Source organism: Octopus bimaculoides, chromosome 1 (assembly GCF_046866305.1).
Source record: "Octopus bimaculoides isolate indiv1 chromosome 1, ASM4686630v1, whole genome shotgun sequence".
Classification (NCBI taxonomy): domain Eukaryota; kingdom Metazoa; phylum Mollusca; class Cephalopoda; order Octopoda; family Octopodidae; genus Octopus; species Octopus bimaculoides.
The window spans coordinates 41,933,901-41,944,696 of NC_142928.1; the positions used below are offsets into that span (position 1 = coordinate 41,933,901).

The following is a 10,796-nucleotide window of genomic DNA, read 5'->3' on the forward strand; positions in this document are numbered from 1 at the left end:
ACAATAAGCCAAACCTATGCACATTTCAATAGGGTATCCCGGAAAAATAAACCACATCATAAGATGTCTCGTAAAATATTGTAACAAATTACAACATATTACAAATTTCTGGATACTCATGCGACCCTGATGAGATGGAGTATCCAGAAATTTGTAATATGTTGTAATTTGTTACAATATTTTACGAGACATCTTATGATGTGGTTTATTTTTCCGGGATACCCTATTGAAACGTGCATAGGTTTGGCTTATTGTGGTTGTTTCTGTTATTATAATTGTTGCTGCAATAAAGTATCTTCAATGCATTGATTTTGAGCTCTATCCTTTAAGAGACATGTATACATATATATATATATATATATATATATATATATATATATATATATATATATATATATATATATATATATATATATACAGAGAGAGAGAGAGAGAGAGAGAGAGAGAGAGAGAGAGAGCCGAAAGAGCTTGTAATATGAGGAAGAAAGTACGATTCATCTACCTCTCAGTGTCGATGACACACACAACATTTTTATCTTTTGTTTCAGTCATTAAACTGCTTATGCAGTGGGCACTGCCTCGAAGAATTTTAGTCGAACAAATAAATTTGCTACTTATTCTGTCAAACACTTTTGCTGAATAGCTAAGTTACGGGGGGCGTAAACAAACCAATGCCGGTGGAGGACAAACACAATTCAAACACCAAGACACACACCCTGATATATACACACTGGACACTTTCCCAGACTGAACTCGAGACCACCTGGTTGGGAAGCTATCCTTTACACCGTCGCGCCTGCATACAGAGACACAAACACACACTCGCGCGCCTGACCTATAAAATTTAGGTTCAAGATGTACATTGATCTAGGGCTCAGCGAGCCATAGAGGATCCGTGAATATTTGCTGGGAACACCTTCCTAAAAAAAAAAAACACCTCGGAGTTCTCTTGAACTGTGAAAGGACATCATCCGGGATGTGGGCGAATGTCGTTTTTTTCTGCTTTACAAAATTTATTTTAGAGGCCTTGTACACACACTACACATTCACACACACACTACACACACTTGCGCACAGACACACTTGAAATATCTTATCATACTAACACATTCCGATGAAAAGATCCAGCAGGCGCAACATGGACTAATATTCGACTGATAACTAATTTTCTCCGTTACCGATAATCGCAGGTTAACCTCGAAATTATTGTTATATTTGTAGAGAATGTATCTTCTGTTATCAGTTGCTGCAATACGGTACGTTGGAATAAGTTTAACTTTGCTAAATGTCATGAATTAAAACGTCATCCGATAGTATCGGCATTTACCTGTATACATATATAAATACTCACATGCACAGTATATATATATTGTGTGTACAATAGATAACACCACCTTAGATATTTTCAATTGCCAAACATAATAAACAACCTTTATCGTTGTTGTTGATGGTGATATATAAAAATAAGATCGCCAAATATTTTATTGTCGTTTTCTTCTAATCTTAGATTGAAAACATAAACACCGTATGTTTTCGTTTTTGTTTACTTTTCTCTGCAGGTAGTTCTACAGTTGGGGTTCGGAATATCATTTGATTGCATTTTTTAAAAAGCCCTGATTTGTTGACTGATCTACACGTTATCGAAAATTCATTCCGATTGTCGATTATTAGTGAACCGTCATCGATATCTTGAACGGAATCGAATTAAATTAATTTTTTAGAGGGGTGTAAGAGAAAAAAAAATGAGAAGCTTTTAGTACAATAATTTTAACATGATGTGTTCCTGTTTCTTGTTTGAATCGTACTGGATATAAGGCGTTGCGTCCGAAGATAAACTAGATCTGTTTCGTAACTGGCTACAGTTGTTTGTTCGCTCAGGTCAGCCATGATCTTGTGGATCTGTGGTCAAAAGCGTTCTAGCCGTGGCCATCCCAGTTTTTCTGGGACTGCATTATCTAATGTCTTTCCTATTTTTTAAGACAAAGAATGCTTAGGAAACGATTTGGCTGCTATTTCTAACAGTTCGTGTGACCACATTGAGACTCATTTGGCTATAGTTTGTGCAGCTACGGGAAGATATTGTTTTGACCTATTATGTCTTGTCTTCCATTGGTTCATGAACTTAAGAACTCTTTACTACTCACCCAAACCTATGTATCTTCTCACTGCATCGTTATGCTTCACATTATTTCTGAATTCGTCTTCCCTAAAACTGTCCAACGCTGGAAGTACAAACTTAGAATAATTGAACCTGGGTACTAATTTTTTTCTAACCTCACTCAGTTTTTCTACTTGTAGAAGGCATAAAAAGGTTCTCGGGTTGTCAAACTAAAACAGATCCTTAGTTGTAATTAATTGGAGTGGATAAAATACAACTATATGCCCCATTGTTGGTATTGGCGAAAAGAAGAAAAAAAACTAATGAAAATTATTTTTACGTGATAATAAATCAAGTCAACAGCAGAATTGTTAGACTCGGACAAAATTCTTTGTGGTAATTAGTTAATGTTTCTACTACGCTCTGAGTTCAAACCCTACCAAAGTTAAATTAATCTTTTATTCTTTTAGGTTCGTTAAAATAAAGGGTAAATTTTGGGAAGTACACCCGCACGTGTCTCACTAAGGAAAAAAACAAAAAAACTTTGGATTTTTTGAGAGGAATCAAATACCCTGACTTCCTAATGTGCCGCAAACCCCTTATTACATATTAATTTACATAGTACCAACTAGTAAATATATATTTAATAACGAACCATGTAATCCACATTGTCGAAAACGTATTTCTGTAAAATGTTGAGGGTGGGAAGTAAAATTTCCGAGGATTCCACCCCCTCCCATTTTCCGGACCCAAAAAAGTGTTTTATGACATATTATGAGGCCACCGTAATTCATTCAACGAAAAAAAAAATTACAATGATTCTGGGAGGGGAGGACAGTTTGCCACCCAACCTTTTTTCCAAACAAAAATAAGGGGCTTGCGACACATTAGGACATCAGGGCACTTGATTCCATGCAAAAAATCCGAGGTTTTTTTTTTTCTTAGTGAAACGCGTGTGGGTGTGTACTTCCCAAAATTTACTAAATAAAGTTCTAGTCAAATACAATGATAGATTTAATTGACTGTACCTTCTCTCAAAATGTTTGACATTATGACAATGTTAGAAATTAGTAAATTAAGTCAATGGGTGGTACTTCAACATAGATTCAACCATCTCGCTGTTGCAGTGAGGTCCTCCTCTATATTCTCCTATATTTAAGATGGGTTTTCACATGGCTAAAATATTGTAAACCATAAGGAGACTAGTCAGGTGAGTTGTCTTAATCACATGGCTGGTAGGTACTTGAGGTAGTCAAGGCTAAAAATCTTCAAGTTGTCTTTCTGTTTGTGAACTTCTCAAAAGCTTTTGACTGGGTACACTGAAGCAAAATGAACTTCAAGAAGTAGCAGCAGTTGTAATGATACTTTACAAGAGCTAAACTACAATCACCTAATTAAGACACACCAACTTCTTTGGCATCAGTGCAGATAGATGCCTAGCAAAGTGATATGCTTTCATTGTTCCTTATCATATGCCAGGACTATGTCCTTCATATTTTAATTGACAAAATTAAAAAACTCTGCTTCACTCTAACAAAGTTCACCCTCCTTCTTATCACTCAACCACAATGCAAAGTATGCTGATGATATTGCTCTCTGTAAAGACATCTTCTGCATGACCTTAAAAAAGCAGCCGATTTGGGTTTGTATGTCAATTCTACAGAGACTGTATATGTCTGCTACCATCAGGAAGGCTTAATAGGGAGAATTACATAAATGTAGGCTTCTTTGTATATTTAGGAAATAATATCACATCCCTAATTCATCTCTGCAAAAGCATGGGCTGTTTTTGATGGCCCTAGTATCATTTGGAAGTCATTTGTTACCTGATGATCTTAAGAGAAGGTTCTGAACAGTGATGGAATCATCTATTGTATGGGTCCACTGCTTGGACATTTACTAAATATCTGACAGCAAGGCTTACACCTGCCGTTGTAAATATCTCCTGGTAAAAATATCCTGCCAAACAAAGACTGTTTAGCAGTCCTTTCACAATCATTGATGTCTTTGGATAGAGTTGTATACAATTTGCTGGAGAGATGTATGCTGAGCAAGGACCCATTAGTGACATACTGCTTTGGACATCTTGATATGATAAACATGATTCAGTCACTCACAAAAACCTTCATGAACTAGCACTGTACTAACATGACCTCTTCAATGCTATGAAGGATTATTACTATTTCCATGTACTGTGTGTCCGTGTGTACATTATTTTTGTGTGTGTCTATGTGCACACACGCAGAGAGAGAGAGACACACACACACACACACACACACATACTCACATCCTACAGCTAATTTTAGTATTTTTTTCTTTTATTTGCAGGACTGAATTTCTATTGATATTTTGGCTGCTGTTTCTAAATCTCATCTCTTTTGGAATAATCATAGTAAATCTCCAGTTAATGGAAGAAGAAAAGAATAATGCTCAACAAATATATGTGTTCTATGATCGTACAGAAGAGTAACTAATGTTCTACATATGACCCTTGTCTTTCAAAGAATTAAATACAAGTTCTTAGAACCAAGCATTAAACATGAAAACAGATAAAGTAGTTACCTTTTCATCACATAAGGTCACTGACAGTTTGAAATCAAAGTTTTTCCAATGGCTACATTTAAAATACAATTGGTGGCACAGTTTTACAGAAACATATTACGTTATCTAGTTTTATAATAATGCAGTATTTTTAATTGTGCTGCCACTGTCAAGTTTTCAGAGTGGAATTATATATTACATGTGTGATCCTAATAATCTTTTACCCACTTTATAAACATCTGCTCACACACAAACAAACACACATGCATAATGTTTGCTATATTTATAAATGTAGCATGTCACATGACTTTTATTTTAGGAGATTGATGTTCATGTTTACCTTATGGTTCCCTTCTGTTTCAGTATTCACAATATACTATTGGCAAAAATGGTGAAAATATGCGTAATATAAACATGAATTTTGATGAAAATTTCAATGGCAGGTCTCTTAAAAAGAAAACTGTCAAAAGACTGTCAACTTATAAGCTGGAGTTCTTAAACTAATTAATATAACCATTTAGTTGTAGTGACAAAGTTATGCAATCTGAATGAAAATATAATATATATATTCAGCACAATAATCAAGCATTCCTAAAGCAAAATTTCTTTCCAAATGAAAACTTTATGGAAAGATTTTTTTCCCTACATGTTTAGTTTTCTTTTTTTCTTTTGTTATTTTGAAAATTAAGAAATCAGTAAACATAAATTTTCAACAATTCTACGTATCCTAGGTGTTTGAATAGTGGCCTTATATATGAAAATGTGCTCTTATACAAGTATGACTAGGAAATTTGTATTTGATTATGTACCAATATGACATATTCGTGTATGCGTGTATGTGTGTTGCTATACTCTATTATAGAATATATCTATAGAATAACTTTTTCATCCTGCTGTATTTATCAGTGCTTGTAAACAACATTTCTGCATATAGTCATGAACAGAAAAAGCAGAAAACAACCTGACATACACTGATTCATTTCTTCAATTCTTGAATAAGGATTTCATCAGCAGCAATGGTCTTTTTACTGTCCATGAACACTGCTTATAAAACCCACTATCATTAGGTGGAGTACAGTTGCTGATAAAAAATGAATTTAAAGATTAAAACTTAGCATGTCTGGATCTTTTCTGCCTTTTCTCTCTACAATATTGCATACACAAATCTGTTGTTTACAATCGTGAAAAAAATCTATAAATACCTTCTATGGTATAACAGAACAAATAGCAATGAAATAAAATGCTGCTAACGCACCACTAATTAATTTCTCTCTCTCTCTCTGTATGTATATATATGTACGTATACATGTGTGTGTGTATGAATATATATATATATATATCATCATCATCATTTAACGTCTGCCTTTCATGCTAGCATGAGTGGGATGGTTTGACAAGAGCTAGCCAGGCAGAAGCCTGCACCAGACTTCTGTAACTGTTTGGCAGGATTTTTACAGCTGGATGCCCTTCCTAACACCGACCACTCAGCAGAGTGGACTTAGTGTTTTTTATGTGGCACAAGCACAGGTGAGGTCAGTTTTAGCTAGGTTTTTACAGCTGGATGCTCTTCTAAATGCCAACCACTTTACAATGCAGACTGGGTGCTTCTAAGTGGCACCTGCACTGACAGAGTCACCAAATATTTGCAAGACAGAAAAATAACTGTTGAGAGATGAGGGGGCATTGGAGAAGGTGATCTTGTGTTGGATGATGAAAGGTTATAGTGAGGCAGAGAGACATACAGGTGTCTTACTGTAGAGGAGATACAAGGTTACCTGGCCGGAGAAAGAGAGAGAGAGATCAGGAATGAAGACCGAAGCAAATGCGCTGCTGCAAAGGAAATATGTGGTTACCCAACCTGAAGGAAGTGCAGGAGAAGGAGAGAGAGAGAGAGAGAGAGACAGCAGGATAGAGATGGTGGCAAAGTGCCAGGTATACACAATGATACAGTGAGACAGAGCATGGGTGGAACACACAGGTCAGAAGCTAGCAGAGGGCCAAGAGGACAGGTTTGGAGAGTGGGCAGTAAACCTAGTGCATGAAGTGGAAATGTGAAGAAGAGAAGAAATGTAGAGATGTGGTTTGTTGTGGTAGAGTGTGTGAGAAATTTTCTTAAGTGTGGGTGAGACACAGCACTTCTAGAACTCAGTTTCACTGATGTGGGTAGGTCTTCTCAAGAACTTCATATTGCCAGACATCTCAGTCCATTGTCATTTCCTTTGTGAGGCCCAACATCCTGAGATCAGTCCTTACCACTTCATACTATGTCTTCCTGGGTCCCCCTCTTCCGTGGGTACCATCTACTTTCAATGATCAGCACTTCTTTATGCAGTTGTCCTCTTTCATACGCATCACATGTCCAAACCAACATAGTCTTCTCTCTTGCATGCAACATTTGATTCTTCTTATGCCCAACTTTTCTCTTAATACATTTGCACTTTGTCATATATATGTGCATTGATGTTGCACATTCAATGGAGCAGACTACCTTCATTTCTCTCCGGTCTATGCATGTCTTCTGCATTCAGAGCCCATGTCTCATAAACTGTGGAGTAAAGCTGTTTGCACACAAGCATCATATAGCCTACCTTTCACTCTGAGAGAGAGCCCTTTTGTTGCCAACAGAGGTAATAGCTCTCTGAACTTCCTCCACCATTGCTAATTTGGTCACCTAGGTAACAGAAACTATATATGTATATACATATATTCAAATGTTCTAGTTTGTTGATGAAAAAGGAAGAGATTGCTTAATGTTTTAGACTCACACACACATGTATTTGATTATATGTAATATATAAATATATATATTGACAGGAAGGACTTTACCAGCAGTAAGAACATCCTACCGTAAAAATAATGCCTTAATAATAAGTATTTTGCTAAGTCATGTTAGAATATAAAGATAGATGTTAAATTAAGGAATGCATATACTTTTATGTATTGTGGGTTTTGGAAAATCCAATGCTTCACAGTTACTAGTAGTTTCATTCTTGGCAGAATTCTTAGACTGTGTGATTTTTTTTTCTTTTGTTAAATATCAGCTTATGATATGTTGGGTGAATGGGTGACCTTTTAACATCTCCAACCCCATTCTATTTATATATTATAATTATTATTTTTGTAATTACAGAACCCAACAGATTTACAAATTACATCCACATGCCAACTCAGATACCATCTCCTCATACAAAAATGTCTTCCTTCGCGTAAAGAGCAAAAGGTAAAGACCCTCTTTGGTCATGAATGACCATGGGATTGCACTTAGAAAGCTCCCCTTTGAGGCACAAGCCTGGGCAAGTTTGTTTGTGGAAGGCCAGCAGTTGCTCATGTGTACTGGTTTCCCCTCTTCAAGCTACCAATGTTGTCCAAGGAAAAGGCAAAAGCTGATACAGCTTGTCACCGGTGATGTTGCTACTCATTTCTACAGCTGAGTGAACTGGTGCAATATGAAATAAAGTGTCTTGCTCAAGGACACAACACACAGCCTGGTCATGATTGTAAGCCTGATGCTCTGACCACTGAGCCATGCTTCTTCACTCCTTCAAATAAATATGAATATAAATATAAACAAACCCCTCCAATAAGTAGACCACATCACACTTCTGAGTTAAATAGATACAACTTCCAGTTAACGAGAATCTTATAGTCTGAGGATTCCTTCCAGAGATAAAACTATTAGTTACAGTGAAGTAGGGAATTTTCTATTATCCACAATAAAATCATTACACTACAAATACATTGAAATTTGATGTAGTTGTATGTAGTACATAATGCTCAATAACAATCCCAAATGAGTTGAAGGCTATTGCTGAGTAGCTCAAAGTAGTTGAGTCCACTACTCAAATGTGTAGTACACAAAGCTATCAGGTACATATCCTACATCATGAGAAGAAGGCGGTTTGTGTCCAGCAGGACCTGAGAGAACATTTATCGTGTGACCTTCCCAATATCATGTGGTTTCCAAGCTCTCCTAATTTGAATCCCCTGAATACTTCATCTGTGGCATTGCTATGGTGGCAGAGACTGAACATAGCTAAGGACTTAAATGGCTTACATTAAGAGGGACATACATGCAGAGAAACTGAAACTGAATTGCACAATACACACGCACATAAAACATCTGCAGGTAGAAGACTGGATTCCATAGCCATGAGATTACATGTTTCAATGTATCCTAATTTCAGTGTTTCCTAACTTAAGATAGTAGAGTGTGATTTTAAGATAACTTGATTGCTATATCTAGCTGATCATGCATCCACACAAGGCTCTTCAGTTATCATAGGCTTCAAGTAAACTTTTGTTTTGTTGTACAATCCAGGTCAGTCATAGTCGAAAAGCTATGGTGAAAGATATCTAACTGCGACAATCTCATTATTTCTATATCAGGAACTAGAAAGCCTTTATTTAACCCTTTTGATACCAACCCACCTGAGACTGCCTCTGTTTTTATGATAGAAAGTTCCTGTTTTAGAAATGATCTTAATTAAAACCTTCCATCATAATAATTTATGTTCCAAATACTAGCTTAATAATGAGAAAGTTATTTTTATTAAATTCTCTTCATTATTTTAAAAATTTATTGAATTAGAGGTAATGTATTTCAACAGAAATATAATAACCAGTCAGGATATTTCAAGAGAAATGTGATACCAAAACAGTTAGGAGAATGAATTTGTGAGAGTTTTGCCTACTGTCTGAAGCTGGTTGATATCTACAATACGTCCATTCTATCATTTATGTAAATACATAGATTTCAGACAAATCTAAAATATGCAAAAGATGGTGTAAAATTGCATAATAACACAGCAAATATTTTAAAATATCTTTTTTTTTTTGGTATATATTAGCAAAATATTCTCATTTTAGTAACTGTAAATATGTATTATAACAAATTATGAAGCCATTTGCAGACAGTCAAAATAGTTTAGCTGAGAGAGAGAGAGAGCTTTACAGTTCTTGAGTTGATCCTAGGTTTATGGGGGTTTTAGTTTTTGTCTTGGAATTATTACTTGTCAAAATTTTTATAGTTTGCCTTACTTAGTTAAAGAGGGTGGTAGAAAGAGAGGTTTCCATGACATATATACATATCAACATGTAATCATTGAAATGTATAGATATAATGTATCTGCCTGTCTCTGTCTGTCTGTCTCTCTCTCTATATATATATTATGTGTGCATGCACACTTCTTCATTTGGATGTACAAGTGGAAAGTAAAATGCACTTAATACATCTAAGATTGTTTATTCATTTATTCAAAAGTGAAGCTTCAGATCCTTCATGAGTTTCAATGTATACCTATTATATCATTATCATCATCATCATTTTATGTCTGCTTTCCATGTTGGTATGGGTTGGAGTATGTATATATATGTAATGTACGTGTGTATGTGTTCTATATATATATATATATATATATATATATATATATATATATATGTGTGTGTGTGTGTGTATAATATACATGCACACACATACATCTAATGTCTTGGTACAAGCTTGTTTACATTTTTAAAAGTAGTCTTTTGTTTGGAAGAAAACTTTGAGGACCTGATGACTTATTAAGTTATTTGAAAACCACCCACTCTTATATCCTTCCTAAGCTGCCACATAAACTCTTGGTCAGATTGAATACATATTGATATGATTCTGTATATTTATTTATACATAGTATACATGTACTTGCTTTTTCTGTGTAAATCACTGCCTATGAATTTTACTTAGTCTCTTTCTCTTGACAGTAACCTTCATTAGAGTAAATTCCAACATTATTCTATTTATTTAATATGACAGAATATTAACATTAATTGTTTCATAGATTGATTCTATGAGTATTTTATCCCAATTTTAATAGTTTAACATTTTTTTTAGTTCTATTAATTATTATCTAAATAAATAATTCTGTTCTTGTTATCTTATATATACACCCACAAACAAATGTGATGATTTCTATGTATGTATATATGCACATGTTTATGATGGAAGTGCTTGAATGGACAGTAAGTATGCATATATTGTAAACTGAGCTTTCTATTTTTTAACTGTATTTCAGTTTTAAAAGAATGATGCAGAAAAATGTCTGTCTCTGCTTTATCTATGTTCTGAATACTATATATTTCCCAGGCCTATCTTCTAAATGTGATGTAATATGCTTTGCCG

The 10,796-nt window shown here is 35.0% G+C and overlaps 1 long non-coding RNA gene across 1 annotated transcript; it reads left to right on the forward strand.

The window, feature by feature from the left end:
* The first annotated feature begins 561 nt into the window (after positions 1 to 561).
* Positions 562 to 8,189, forward strand: LOC149137533 (uncharacterized). Its single transcript, XR_016241495.1, has 2 exons — positions 562 to 1,256; positions 4,427 to 8,189. It is a non-coding gene; the product is annotated as an uncharacterized LOC149137533 (long non-coding RNA).
* The last annotated feature ends 2,607 nt before the right edge of the window (positions 8,190 to 10,796 follow it).